Below are 16,112 nucleotides of genomic sequence, written 5' to 3' on the forward strand. Positions count from 1 at the left end.
GTGGCGGGGTCGTTGGTGAGGGAGAGGATCAGCTGGGTGTCGTCAGCGTAGGAGATGATGTTGAGGTTGTGTTGGCGTGCGATGGCTGCGAGAGGGCTCATGTAGACGTTGAAGAGGGTGGGGCTGAGTGAGGATCCATGCGGAACGCCGCAGATGACTTCGGTGGCCGCAGTTAGGAACGGGGGAAGGCGGACTCTCTGGGTTCTTCCGTCGAGGAACGAGATGATCCACTCCAGGGCCGCTACTTGAATTCCGGAGTTGCTGAGGCGCTGTATCAGAGTGCGGTGGCATACAGTGTCGAAGGATGCTGAGAGGTCCAGGTGGATGAGGGCAGCAGTTTCCCCGTTATCGAGCAGGGACCTGATGTCGTCGGTGGCTTCGATGAGGACGGTCTCGGTGCTGTGGTTTGCTCGGAAACCGGACTGTGAGGGGTCGAGGGATCCGTTGGTCTCGAGGAAGGCGGAGAGTTGTCTGTTGATGGTCTTCTCGATGACTTTGGCTGGAAAGGGGAGGAGCGAGATAGGGCGGAAGTTCTTCAGGTCTGCGGGGTCCGCGGTGGGGTTCTTCAGGAGGGCGCTTGGCTCGGCATGTTTCCAACTCTCCGGGAAGGTGGCGGATGCAAAGTAGCTGTTGATGATGTTCCGGAGTTGGGGTGGGATGATGGCGTCGGCTTTGTTGAAGATGTGGTGTGGGCAGGGGTCGGTAGGGGAGCCGGAGTGGATGGTGTTCATCAGGCGGGTGGTGTCTTCGGTGCTGATAGGGTTCCAGGTGCAGAGGGTGGTGGTGGGGGGTGCTGTTTCGGTGGTTGGGTGCATGGTCAACGCGCCGAAGCTGTTGTGTATGTCGGCGATCTTGCGGTGGAAGAACGAGGCGAGTGAGTCGCAGAGGTCTTGTGAGGGTGTGATGTCATTGTTGCAGGCGCTGGGGTTGGAGAGCTCTTTAACGATGCTGAAGAGTTCCTTGCTGTAGTGGGTGTTGTTGTCGAATCATTCTTTGAATGTTGTCTTCTTGGTGGTACGGATCAGCTGGTGGTGTTTGCGGGTGGCATTCTTGAGGGCGGTAATGTGTTCTGCTGTCTGGTTGTGGCGCCAGGCTTTCTCGAGGGTGCGGCAGGTTTTCTTGGAGTTTTTGAGGTCGTTGGTAAACCACAAAGCTTTCCTGCTGCCGGGTGTGCTGGGAGGATTCTTCAGTGGTCCGAGTTCATCGGCGCAGTTAGTGAGCCACTGTGTGAGGTTGCGGGCTGCTTCGTTGGGGTCTGTCGTGTTGGTGGGCGGGTTCTGGCTGAGGACGGTGGTGAGCTGGTCGGTGGTGATCTTGCTCCAGCTTCTGCAGGGAACCTGTTGCGGGTGGTGGTGGGTCGTGGTTCTCCTAAAGTTGAAGTGGACGCAGCTGTGGTCTGTCCAGTGTAGTCCGGTTGAGTGGCTGAAGGAGATGTGCTTGCTGGAGGAGAAGATGGGGTCGAGCGTGTGGCCGGCGTAATGGGTGGGGGTGTTCACCAGTTGCTTGAGTCCGAGGTTGGCGAGGTTGTCCAGCAGGACGGGGGTGTGGCAGTCCTTGTTGTTCTCCAGGTGAAAGTTGAGGTCCCCTAGGAGGGTGTAGTCTGTGGAGGTGAGGACCTGCGGGCTGACGAAGTCTGCGATGGCTTCGCTGAATTGTGTGCGTGGTTCGGGGGGTCTGTAGATGAGGGTGCTTCTGAGGGTGGTCTTGGGGTCATTGTGAATCTGGAAGTGAAGGTGCTCGGCGGCGGTGAGGGTGTCGTCGGAGTTGGTCGTGATGCGGATGGTGTTTCTGTGGACGATGGCGATGCCTCCTCCGGTTTGGTTGACGCGGTCCCTCAGGGTGATCTTGTAGCCCTCCGGGATGGCTATGGCGATGTCGGGGGCCTAGGAGGCGTTCATCCATCTTTCTGTGAGGAAGGCGACGTCTGGTGATGTTAAGTCGAGGAGGTTCCAGAGTTCCGACGGCGTGCCTGTGGACGGAGTGGGTGTTGATCAGGATGCACTTGAGGTGGTTGTTGCTGGAGCTCGGCTTGGCGGGTGCGGTGCAGGTTCAGAGGCAGGTGAATTGGCAGTCCTGGCAGGTGAAGCGTCCGTGGGTGCGTTTCGGGGTGGCTCGGTAGCAGGCGGGGTTCTGGCCAGCGTTGAGTGCGTGGAGGGTGGCGGCGTCGTAAGTTCGTCGGGAGTGTTGGCATCGTCGAGGACCAGGGGTCCTGGCGCTGGGCGCGGTCCAGGCACGGAAGGGCGTAAACGGGCTTGCCTTTAGCGCACCTTTGGCGCACAATTGGCACGTCCACTGCGCTTCCGTACGGCGACCTCCATAAATGGCGAAGTGGGAGGGAGGAGCAGCTGGGAGGCGGGAGTGGGGAGGCCAATGGGTGGGGTACAGAATAAAAAAGGGGGCGGGCCGCAGGGGAGCAGCGGTGGGAAACAGGCGCGGGCACATGGGGATGGAAAAATTACAGGGCAAAGCTAAGACAGAAACAGAGAGACTGGAAAAAATACAGGGGCACAGGCTAAGAAAAAAACAAAGAAACTGCCACAAGTCACACGCAACAGTCCTGGCAGGCAGGCACTCAGCTGGAGCGAGGGAGCAGCTGAGGGCTCACGGCAGTAGCGGAGGGGTCAGGGGTCCTGGCACTCACGGGGGAGCCGCGCGGTGTGTGGAGCAACTGGTCCTGCAAGCAGGGACAAGGTCACAGCTCACCATCGTGCGGCGACCTCCATAAATGGCCAAGTGGGAGGGAGGAGCAGCTGGGAGGTGGAAGCGGGGTGGCCAATGGGCGGGGTACAGAATAAAAAAGGGGGCGGGGATGCAGGGGAGCAGCGGCGGGCAGCGGGGAGGGGGAGAAGCGGCGGGAAACAGGCGCGGGCACACGGGGACAGAAAAATTACAGGGCACAGCTAAGACAGAAACAGAGAGACTGGAAAAAATACAGGGGCACAGGCTAAGAAAAAAACTAAGAAACTGGCACAAGTCACACGCAACAGTCCTGGCAGGCAGGCACTCAGCTGGGGCGAGGCAGCAGCTGAGGGCTAACGGCAGTAGCGGAGGGGTCAGGGGTCCTGGCACTCACGGGGGGAGCCGCGCGGTGTGTGGAGCGACCGCTCCTGCAAGCAGGGACAAGGTATGTATGTGATTGAAGGTCTGCATGCATAGTGCATAGAATGTTCTATGTATTCGTCTCCAGGACATTGCATAAGTACATCTCTAGTAAGTGGAATGATTACAGTGCTACAAACAGGGTGCCTGGTGAATTTATAGGTTCTTAGGAAATTGACGGAGTAATAGGATAAGTAGATAGTGCTGGATGGGTGATTGGACAAGTGCTTGGGAGAGACAGGAGGATTCCTATGCTGCATGTGTAGTTCTTTACTAAGTAGCTGGTTAGAGGTTTATATATATATATATAGTGCAGAGCTGAATGCAGTAGTGCATTGATAGTGTTTGGATTACTTAATCTTACCTTGACAGTAGTAGATATCAAAAAATGCTTTACATTTTTTTTGGTTGTTTTTTATAATTTACATTTCTCAGAATGTTATACTTTTGAATTAGGATCTGTGAAAGAGAAGAAAAAAAAACAGTTTTAATACATAATATATTTTTTACAACACAACATATTTTAGCATTAAATCAATTATTTTGTTTTTGCTGTTCTCAGAATATATTGAATTTCACTATAGATAGTGATTTCAATGTTACTACTCATCATATAACAGCGGGCAAAAAAAAACAATCAATAAGATTGTTGAAAAAAAACAAATCTGTGTCAAAAATATTTTCAATATAGTCAGCTATCTTTGCACATTCCATAAAAACAACATCCTTAACACCATCGCTGCTTGAAGGTTTCCCCTGCTGTGCTGGACAGCAATGAAAACCGGTGTGGTCCTGACGAGCTCAGCTCGTCATGAGCACACGAGCAGTGTACCTCATGACGAGCTCAGCTCGTCATGAGCATGGAAGAGGTTAATAACATACCATATTATACAAATCACACATATGTAAAAAGCTTCTTTCTAAGACAATTTTGTTACTACAATATGAAAGAACCAAAACAATAAATCAATCAACAATTGTTTATGCCTTCCCTATACTCTAAATAATGTTCTTTAAAATATACGCTGTCAGAATATCCAATAAAAAGTTCTTAATTGATATACAAATCTTTCCTCTAGGCCAAATGATATTCCTGAAATCCTGTATACTGAAATTGTCCATAGTAATCGTATTAATACATTTTAACATATTCCCAATAGGCCAAATTATGTTCTTAGAACTTTGGCTTTAAAAACATTAGGTAGGAATTTGGTAATTCATAAGGCAAACGATGTCTAAAAACCAAATGAGCATCATTACAATATGTCCATCCTTTATTACATTTTAAATAGACAGTGTAATGTCCAGATGGTGTAGAAGGACCAACGTGGAAAATGATTGCTACTGCTACAAATGTTCTTCCTTATATTGATAGTTAACTTGCTACAAATTGTTTAATTAAAGTTTCCAATTTTCTTCCATCAGCTGTACAACGTTGTATCATTAATATTATATAGTGTCCAAATCTTTGCATAAATAAAGTTGATAACATTTCTGATTTGCATTGGCTACACTCCATGTTTTGATTTGTTGCTTTAACTAGTTTGTTGAAAGACACTGTTTTACAGTCTGGTATTGTCAAATACATGAATCTTTCTGTGTCTATGTTAGTAGTAGAAGTAAATGTACACATTCATGTTTCCATTTATAACTAACTCCAAAAAGAGTGTCAATTTCTATTCCTTCATTTTCCAATACTGCAAGCATATACATTATAAATTCCTGAGAATCTTGTTGGACATTCTGTGTAAATTGTGTAGAGCCAGAACATATATCTTGAAGATTCAGAATATCAGAAACACTTTGCATTTTACTTTTATCGGTTCTCAATTTTTCATAAATACAATGCAACAAGGAACTAAATCTTTTTTCCCGATTCTTCATAATTTGCTGCTGCAGACTTTATAGAAAAAAACAACATTTACCACTATAGTAACATAGCAGTTGATACCTGAACTATTTTCTAACTGATACCTGACAATCGCTTCAATAGTATCCTTTTTCTTTTTGCTTGCAATCTCAACATTATCTTGATTTCCTTCTCTTTAACTTCACTACAAATATTCTCATATCTTCTTTTTCGACCTACTTCACGCTTTTCATATACAGAATATTCACCTAAATTGGGAGCATACAATCTTCTTAACCTATTATACTCTCTTAACAATTTGCATCTGTACTAATCTTTCTATCATCAAAATCAATCAAATGCAATCCGGATAAAGTTCTGACTCTGGACAAAGCAACATATGCCATACCCTCTTTAAATACGGTACCAATGTTTACCAAAGCATTGTCTACACTTAAACCTTGAGATTTATGAATAGTCACTGCATATGCCAGAGAAAGAGGAAACTGTTTCCTATGAACATAAAAATCTTTAACAAGCAAAAAACGTACCGAACAAGGACCAATTTGTTTTACTGCTTCAATTTGATCAAATTTGATTTTCAAATATTCAATTCCATCTCTATTTGATAATTAACAAAATCAACAATTTTACCCATTGCTCCATTTACTAAACCTTTTTCCACATCCAAATGAAGCCGTAAAATTACTCGTCAGTTTACACATAGATATAAATTATTTTCTAAACCAGCAGACTTAGATATAGATTTTTCTAAAGAATCCAATTTTGTTTTACATTTTTCCGTCAAAATATTAGTGATTCCTTCATGCTCCATTTGATCAATGGCTTCCATTTTTACTATTTGTTCATTTTCCTGCTTTAAAAGTTCTTCATTGAATGTAGAATACTCGCGCAGTGTTGGCATTAAGCTGATTATAGATTTATTTTCAGCAATTATTTTGTATATTTTTTCAGAAACTATATTTTAATTCGGAAACAAGTTTCTAAGTAATCAACTTTGCAAAGCTTGTTTGCCATGTTCTGCCAGTACTCCAATTCTTATATCTTGAAGAATACTTCCATAATCAACATCATTTGCCTGGCGCATATTTTTAATGAGTTCTTTGATTTCAAAATATGACCAAATGTTAACGTTTCCAACACTTCCCAAAGACTTTTTGGTGTCTTCATGAACAAGCGTTTTTAAATACTGGTTTTCCTTTTACAGGAGTGAGTTGCAGTAGATCTCCAAAAACTATTGCATGTTTTCCTCCAAATAAAACATCATATTCTGTTTTTAGAATTGTATGCATTCTTAAATGCACAAAGGCAAGCATTAAGTTTGAGACCATGCTCACATCATCAATAATCAGAATTTTCATTTTCTTTAGCACTCTTGAAACTTCTTGACAAAGCCTCCCAAGATAGCTTGTGATATTCCAATTTATTTTCATGCTCTACAGGTAGCATTAGCAAACGATGTAATGTAATTCCTTTAATTTTGTGTGCTGCCAATCCAGTTGGAGCAATTACAACACAAGACAAATGTGAGTCAGTTGTTTTCTGTTGAAAACTGGTCAAAACTTTAACTAAGACACTTTTTCCTGTACCAGCTTGACCACTGACATACATTTGAATTGATTGAAATGATGTGCAAGTGCATTCTTTGTTTTCATGAAGAACACCATGGTCGATCTGTTGTCTTACTTGCTGATATATTTCTTTTTGTTCAACATTTAGTTGTTCTTCCAAGTTTCCTAAGTCCATAATATCTTCTTGAGCTTGATGCATTGCTGTTTCCACTTCATTCATGGTGATTGCTGCTTCATTTTCAAGAATTAGTTGTCTTAGTGGATCTTGACTCAGTGGAGCAGAACTTTGACTATCTTGAGAACTGTCTCTAGCAATCTCAGCTGCAATAGTAGCTTCTTGATCAATTTCTTCATTCAACATTTTTAGATAATTTGCAAAAACTGTGCATTGAATGCTATCTTTATATGCATTGAAAGAATCTTCATAGCACTGAAAATCTCCAAGTAATTCCAATTCTGTACGCTAATGTTTGAAGAGTTGCAAAAGTGCTAAATAGTAAAATTCTCTTCTATCAGGAGTATCACAAGTCAGTTTTCTGTGATTAATCAGACTTCCTTTGCTTTGTTTTACCAAACATCCTTCTAAACCAATCACTGCATATTTTCCTTCATTTATGTTTTGCTGTAGTATTTCTCGGAAAACGGTAATATTGCAGCACTTCATAGAGACATATGTTTTCAAGATGACAACTTCTATTTGGATAGTATGTATCCAATATGATTGTTTTGACAATATCTGTACTTTCCGATTCATTTACTGCTAAATATTTGATTTCTTGTATAGATCTAAGTACTCAATTTTGTGTTGCACCAAGATCTAGACTCACCTAAATGATTCTTCTAGACTTTGAGTATAAACTTGCAGATGATAACCAATCCGAGCATTCATATGCTCCAATCTCTCGATGGGATAACATCTTCAAACTAAAACTGTACAATTTCTTACTAAGACTCTTCTCCTGGGAAATTTCTTCCCACATTTCTTTCAACTCCGTCTTTTCCGATTTTGCTATGCAAGATGTCACAAACCAGGCAACAGCAATAGAATTATCCGCAACATATTGGATATCCATATTAGCATTCCACATTGAGAGAATAACTGGATTATAATCATTGATATACTTTGATTCTTCACTTCTTCTCAAATTGTATGTATTTTTGGGAGATTTTCTAGTGATGGTATGTCTCACAGCTGACATGAAACTGTTTACTCTTCCTTTGGATATTACTGGATGTGGAAATCCAAAACGACATTTGGAAATAAACATTTTCCTTGGACTTCCTTGGACTTCTACTTTCATCAACAGTATTTGCCACATCGATGACTTTGGAATTGTAACACTTGTTGCCTTAAGGTGTTTTCTTCTGTGCTTTCATCTGAATCAGTTCCAAATTTAGGTGCATCCTTGATCCATAACAGCAATCGTATATGAGGAGCACCTCTAGCTTGATACTCCTTTCTCCAAAAGAAATCAATAACTACTCCAAGAGGAGGATTCTTTTTATTGCAGATAAAAGATATCATAGCTTCAAACCTATGATTTAAATACCTGCATACATTTACTGGATCCAAAGAGCGCAATTCTCCTTGTGTCTTGTATTCAATATTTTTAAAATTGGAATTTACTTCTCAAAGAAATTCTAGTAAATCATCCCAAGCGTATTCAGCACAGCTTAGGGTAACAAACCACGTAGGAGTGCCTAAGTTCCTTAGCATGCATTTAAGTTCTCTATGACGATGATGCCAGTACTCAACAGTACCACGCTGACATGTCATCAAATGAATCAGTTCAGATTCTAAATGATCGTCTCTCTGATGTACTTTATCCATAAATTCCTTTGCAGAAACATTTTGAAAATGTACTCCTGTTTTTAATATGTGGTTGACTACATATGAAAGTCCAGATAAATCACTCTCAAACAAAAGATTAAATATATATGGGATACATTGTCGAAATCTTGTATCTTCTGCATACAATCTTGTTGTTCGATATTCTGATGCAGGAAGCTGCACTGATCGTTCATCATATCGACCACCTTTTCCAGTTGGAAAAAGCTGTGGAAAACAACGAGCTTCCAAACTTTTTTCCCATACACTCATGGGAGTCACCTTCGCTTTCTTCATTTCTTCTTCATTTCTTCATTTCCCATTACTTCTTATGAATGAAGTGGATGAACACTATAATGTTCATACATTTCTTCACTTTTGGACATGTCCACTTTTTCAATTTGACCACTTGACGTTTTACTATCAACTCCTAAAAGTATTTCTTCTTCTTCCACACACACATTTTTGTAGTATTAATTGTTTTTATCAGATATAATGTTGCCTTTTGCACTTTCCTGACATCCACTAATTCCTGCAAGATTTTCTTACTCTTAGGGGCCGATTCCGATCTCGTTCGGAAGGGCACCGAACGCGATCCGGCCCGGAAAAAGTACGAGCCGTACATGTGTTTTCTGCCCGACTCACACAGCTGTACGAGCGAGCAAGTACGATGCGAGCAACATGAAATTCACTGACCGAGTTGTCTCCGGGTCTGAACCGCTCCATAAGACTCATCTGTAAGTGATCTGTGGCGTGCAATGGATGCGATTTACGACCGAGCCAGTACGATGCACGCATCGGACAGCCGGTGCCAGCCGAAGTGTCCGGCTCGCAAAACGTCCGGGAAGTTGCCTTCGGGGATCCGCGTCGGAACCCTGTCACCCGCAACCTTTGAACTCGGATGCATGGGGAGACTCAAGGGTCTTCATAACACAGGAATGTACAGTGCAGATGGCACCGACGCATATCCACTGTAGGGGGCGCCCTCGTGCGAGACGTACAAATTCAGTCAAAGGGAGCCCATGTACGCGTCGTACAACTGACTCCCATTGACTTCTATGGGAGTTCAACCGAACCGAGTCCAGCAGCACGCGGCCGCATCGTGCTCGCTCGGTCGGACGGCAGGGCTCTGGCTCGTTTGGAAAACACTCCGGATCCGGCTTGGTCGAAGAGCTTTCTGACCCAGATCGGAGTCGACCCTCAGTAGGAACACCATTAACTAGAATAAATAGTGGTTCACTTTCTAGATTCTCTACCCCAATAGTTTCGATATTTTTCTTTAAATCTAGAGGTAAATATGCAACTCTTCCTTTCAATCGTCTCTGTAAATCTGTTTGAGGCAATTTACCTGTTTTATTGCTCCATACAAACAACAGCCTGAAATGGGTGAACACATTGAATCAGGATAGACTCATATGTGTTTAAATCTATTAATTCTGCAGGAATAGTTACTAACTAAAGATTATTATGACAGCTCTAGCAGCTATTTTATTATCATCTAATTTGTTATAACAATATTTACATATACGCTGATCAATCAATCAATCAATCAAAGCATTTGTATAGCTCGCTACTCACCCGGAGGGTCTCAAGGCGCTTGGGGGAGGGGGGTCCGCTACTGTTCGAACAGCCAGGTCTTGAGTTGCTTCCTGAAGGAGAGGTGGTCTTGGGTCAGGCGGAGGTGGAGGGGTAGGGAGTTCCACGTCTTGGCAGCCAGGTAGGAGAAGGATCTTCCTCCCGTTGTGGCTCTTCAGATGCGGGGAACGGCGGCGAGGGCGTGGTTGGTCGATCGTAGCAGGCGGGTGGAAGTGTAGAAGATCAGACGTTGAGGTATCTGGGGCCTTGGTTGTGGAGAGCTTTGTGTGCTTGGGTGAGGAGTCGGAACGTAATTCTCTTGCTGACGGGGAGCCAGTGCAGGTCTCTCAGGTGTCCGGCGATGTGGCTGTGTCGGGGGATGTCCAGGATGAGTCGTGCTGAGGTGTTCAGGATGCGTTTGAGTCTTTTCTGAAGTTTGGCTGTGGTTCCGGCGTAGAGGGAGTTGACGTAGTCCAGTCGGCTGGTGACGAGGGCCTGGGTGACCGTCTTCCTGGTTTCGGTGGGGATCCACCGGAAGATCTTGCGCAGCATGCGTAGGATGTTGAAGCATGACGAGGAGACGGCGTTGACTTGTCTGGTCATTGAGAGGGAGGAGTCCAGGATAAAGCCCAGGTTGCGTGCGTGGTCCGTTGGTTTGGGTGCATTGCCCAGGGCAGGGGGCCACCAGGAGTCGTCCCAGGCGGAGGGTGATGATCCTAGGATGAGGACTTCCATCTTATCTGAGTTCAGTTTCAGGCGGCTGTTCCTCATCCACTCGGCTACGTCCTTCATCCCTTCATGTAGGTTGGTTCTGGCGGTTGTGGGGTCGTTGGTGAGGGAGAGGATCAGCTAGGTGTCGTCGGCGTAGGAGATGATGTTGAGGTTGTGCTGGCGTGCGATGGCTGCGAGGGGGCTCATGTAGACGTTGAAGAGGGTGGGGCTGAATGATGATCCTTGTGGTACGCCGCAGATGACTTCGGTGGCCTCGGAACTGAACGGGGGGAGGTGGACTCTCTAGGTTCTTCCGGCGAGGAAGGAGATGATCCACTCCAGTGCCTTCTCTTGGATTCCGACGTTGTTCAGGCGTTGCACTAGGGTGCGGTGGCAGACCGTGTCGAACACTGCGGAGAGGTCCAGGAGGATAAGGGCCGCTGTTTCCCTGTTGTCGAGCAGGGCTCAGATGTCGTCGATGGCTGCGATGAGGGTGGTCTCGGTGCTGTGGTTGGCCCGGAAGCCGGACTGCGAGTGGTCAAGGGATCCATTTGTCTCGAGGAAGGCGGCCAGTTGTCTGTTGACGGTCTTCTCGATGACTTTGGCAGGAAAAGGAAGGAGCGAGATGGGGCCGTAGTTTTTGAGGTCGGTGGGGTCCGCTGACGGTTTCTTCAGTAGGGCGCTGAGTTCGGCGTGCTTCCAGCTCTCTGGGAAGGTGGTGGTGTCGAAGGAGGTGTTGATGATGTCCCAGAGGTGGGGTGCGAAGACGGCGTCAGCCTTGTTGAAGACGTGGTGAGGGCAGGGGTCGGTTGGTGATCCAGAGTGGATGGAGTTCATCGTGCGGATGGTGTCTTTGGTGTTGATCGGGGTCCAGGCTCGGAGGGTCGAGGTGGGGGGCGTTGGTACGGTTGTAGGGTGCGTCGGCTGTGTGCTGAAACTGTTGTGTATGTCTGCGATCTTGCTGTGGAAGAACGAGGCGAGCGAGTTGCAGATGTCGTGCGAGGGAGTGATGTCGTTGTTTCCGGCGCTGGGGTTCGAGAGCTCTTTAACGATGATGAAGAGTTCCTTGGTGTTGTGGGCGTTGTTGTCCAGTCGTTCCTTGAATGCGGTTTTTTCTTGGTGGTGTGGATCAGCTGGTGGTGTTTTCGGGTGGCGTGCTTGAGGGTGGTCATGTTGTCTGCAGTCGGGTCTCTGCGCCATGCTTTCTCGAGGGCCCGGCAGTTCTTCTTGGATCTCTTGAGTTTGTCGGTGAACCGGGATGCTTTCTTGTTGCCGGGTCTGACAGGGGGGGGTCTTCAATGGGGCGAGGTCGTCTGCGCAGTTGGTGATCCATCTTGTGAGGTTGCTGGCGGCTTGGTTGGGGTTTGTTGAGCTGGCGGGAGGGTTCTGGCTCAGGGATGTGGTGAGTTGGTCGGTGGTGATCTTGTTCCAGCTTCTGCGGGGAAACTGTTGCGGGTGGTGGTGAGTGGTGGTCCTACTGAAGCTGAAGTGGACGCAGCTGTGGTCTGTCCAGTGGAGTTTGGTGGTGTGGCTGAAGGAGATGTCCTTGCTGGAGGAGAAGACGGGGTCAAGCGTGTGGCCGGCGTAGTGTGTGGGGGTGGTCACCAGTTGCTTGAATCCGAGGTTGGCGAGGTTGTCCAGCAGGGTGGTGGTGTTGCGCTCGTTGTTGTTCTCTAGGTGGAAGTTAAAGTCCCCAAGTAGGATGTAGTCAGCTGAGGGGAGGGCGTGCGGGCTGATGAAGTCGGCAATGTCTTCGCTGAATTGTGTGCGTGGTCCTGGGGGTCTGTAGATGAGGGTGCCTCTGAGGGTGGTCTTGGGGTCGGTGTGTATCTGGAAGTGCAGGTGTTCGGCGGCTGTGAAGGTGTCGTCGGAGTTGGACGTGATGCGGATGGTGTTCTTGTGGACGATGGCGATGCCTCCTCCGGTCTGGTTGACGTGGTCCCTTCGGGTGATCTTGTATCCGTCCAGGATGGTGATGGCGATGTCGGGCGCTGAGGAGGCGTTCATCCATGTTTCCGTGAGGAAAGCGACGTCTGGTGATGTGGAGTTGAGCAGGTTCCATAGTTCCACGGCGTGTCTGTGGACGGAGCGGCGGGTGTGGTGCAGGTCCGGAGGCAGGAGAACTTGCAGGATTGGCAGGCGAAGGGTCCGTGGGTGCGTCCTGGTGTGGCACGGTGGCAGCCGGGGATTCGGCTGGTGTTGAGTGCATTGAGGGTGGCGGTGTCGTAAGTCTGGTGGGTGGGTTGGCAGCTGCAGGGGCCAGGGGGTCTGGCGCTGGGCGCGGTCCAGGCGCGGACTGGCGCAGACGGGCTTGCCTTTGGCACGCTTTCGGTGCACAATCGGCGCACCCTCTGCGCGTGAACGCTGCGCGTACGCGCAGACTCTTCCATAAATGGCGAGTGGGAGGGGCGGAGCGAGGGAGGAGCAGCTGGGAGGTGGGAGCGGGGTGGCGAATGGGAGAGGGACCAGTTGGAGAGGGGGCGGGGCCACGGGGGAGCAGCGGCAGGGAAAGGGGAACGGCGGCTGAAGCGCTAGGGGGTCAGCAAAACAAACAAAGCCAGGGGGATAACAGCGGACAATCAGGGGCACAGCACGATAACAGAGGCAAAAAACAGCAGAAATACAATTACGAACGCAGAGATACAAACGCACAAGAGCAGAATCAGGGGCACAGCGGAAGCAAGGTGGCAATGAGCAGGCGGTGGCAGCAGGGGGACCAGGTGACCTCGGAGGAGCCAAGCGGCAGGTTGAGCGACCGGCACTGACGAGGTCAGGCTGGTCACAGCTCCCCGTCGCACGGCCGAGTCCTTAAGTGCCCAGTGGGAGGGAGGAGCAGCTGGGAGGTGGGAGCGGGGTGGCGAATGGGAGAGGGACCAGGTGGAGAGGGGGCGGGGCCGTGGGGGAGCAGTGGCAGGGAGCGGGGAAGGGCGGCTGAAGCGCTAGGGGGTCAGCAAAACAAACAAAGACAGGGGGATAACAGCGGACAATCAGGGGCACAGCACGATAACAGAGGCAAAAAACAGCAGAAATACAATTACGAATGCAGAGATACAAACGCACAAGAGCAGAATCAGGGGCACAGCGGAAGCAAGGTGGCAACGAGCAGGCGGTGGCAGCAGGGGGACCGGGTGACCTCGGGAGGAGCCACACGGCGGGTTGAGCGACTGGCACTGACGAGGTCAGGCTGGTCAGTACCCAAATCAAAGCAATCCTCCATCAACAAATAAGTTGCAGATTCTTTCCACTTATCATTATATTCTCTTTCACTTTTATAATATGAATCAACATTTCTAGTCTGATTTCTATAGTGAGTTCGTCGGCAACAAATACAAGAATAATTTGGCCTTTCACATGAAATCCCCTTAAACTTTGTAATTTGTTCTTCAAACTTTTCTGTAGTAATATTTTCCACATTTTCTTCAACATCTACTCCTATTAATGTCTCACTTTCTCTACTGTCTTTTTCAAGACCAAAGTAATGAAACTCTAATTCATCACAAACCTTTTTATATCTGAGACTAAGCCACACAAAAGAGCACTGTTTAACTCATTTAAAATTATTGCTGGACTTTTTGCATAATACAATCTTCTGACTAACTTCCGCGTTTGAGAATGATGTACTGCTAACATTCTAACATGATGAAAAACACTTTGACATACTTTCCTAGAAAGACAAGGCAGAGAATGACCTTGCAAACCATCATTTTTTCTCGCTCTGCAAGGATCTAGTCCTTGCAACATCTTAATCTTTTGTTTAACGCTTTTCTTACTTTACTCTCCGGAAAAATTCCTGTTGTATACTACAAATACTACTACAATCCCAAGTATACACTGGGGCTATAAGACATCTCCCTAGAACTTCATTAGCTATCACTTCTTCTACATTTCTGGGAACCATCTTCTCTTTCAAAATTGGACAACCATTTTTAACCTCATAAGCTCGACCACTAGTATAAACTGCAAGCAATAATATATTGGTTTGAAAATATCTCACCTCATAGAAAAAAGGCTCTGAACTTGAACTGTTTGTATTCACCCAAAAAAAATCACAAAATTTAGTTCTGTTAATTACTCTTTTCTTCTTACTTTTGGCCTTCATAAAATGTATTGGCTTATCTAGTGATTGAAATCTGTTAACTAAAATGAATTATTTCCTTTTTAATTCAAAAGCCTTATCAATAATAGTTTCAATTTGTTTCTTCTTTTTATAAAATGCTGGTCTTCTTTTGTATTTCTTCACATCTTTCAACAATTTAAAGACAACTCTATTGTAAAACATCTTCTTTCTAATTTCTTCATACTGACTTTTCCTCCCCTTACCATACATTGTGTCTTTTGAATGTGATTTCTCATTGTTTCTTTTTGTCTTCTTTTTTTTTGTTGTTGAGGCGTTCTTTGTACTTTCCAAAATGTGCACACTGTCTCTAGGCTTTGAATTTTTTAAAATAAATTATTTTGTTTTCTTACCGCAAGACTTTTTCTTTTTCCCACATGTTGTTGTTCATCTGATTCTTGCTGTTGAGGTTTTTCAAATAATAGTCCTTTTTCTATTGTTTCCTCTTCTCTGTTTTTCTAGCCATGAAAAGTTTATTTTAATGTTGATGAACAATTTCTGTTAAAAAGTAAATGCATATAAAATTATTTTAATGAATCTATAAAATATCGCATTCTATTACTAAACAAACACTTTCTACATAAAAACTATTAAAACACTTCCTTTTGAAATTGCAATTAATTTACTGAAGTACACAGGTAGTAATTGAATAATAATTGGAATGAATAAGTGTTACACAAATGCATAGACAGGGAATGAGTACCTAGAGTGCTAGTCGTTCACAGCAAGGCTTGTTTCACTGTCTGAGTCATTCTGTAAGTCCATAGAGAGTGACTGGGTTCGCAGAGTAATAGTGGGTGACAGCAGGATAATTTTATAAGCGGTTATGTTTCAGCAGAGTGATTCAATTAGGATAATGCTTCTGTCAGGATGATTGTAGGAGTGGACACAGACACACACCATGATTCCAGACAAGCATGACTATTACCTGGACTTCTGCAGGACTGACTCAGTAGTCTGCAAGGGGTTAGGGGACCGCATACATTGTGCACATTTGATTGTACCACTGCCTGTGTCAATGCCTGAGTCATTCTGCAAGTGCATAGACAGTGACTGGATTCCCAGAGTGCTAGTAGCTGACAGCAGGATAAGTTTATAAGCGCTTATGTTTCAGCAGAGTGAATAGATTGGGAAATGATTCTGTCAGGATGATTCTAGGAGTGGACACAGACTCACACTGTGATTCCAGACAAGCATGACTATTACTCGGACTTTTGCAGGACTGACTCAGTAGTCTGCAAGGGGTTAGGGGATCGCATACATTGTGCACATTTGACTGTACCTCTGCTTGTCTCAATGCCTGAGTCATTCTGCAAGTGCATAGACAGTGACTGGGTTCCCAGA

The sequence above is a fragment of the Lissotriton helveticus genome, chromosome 3_1, assembly GCF_964261635.1.
Source record: "Lissotriton helveticus chromosome 3_1, aLisHel1.1, whole genome shotgun sequence".
In the NCBI taxonomy this organism is placed as follows: domain Eukaryota; kingdom Metazoa; phylum Chordata; class Amphibia; order Caudata; family Salamandridae; genus Lissotriton; species Lissotriton helveticus.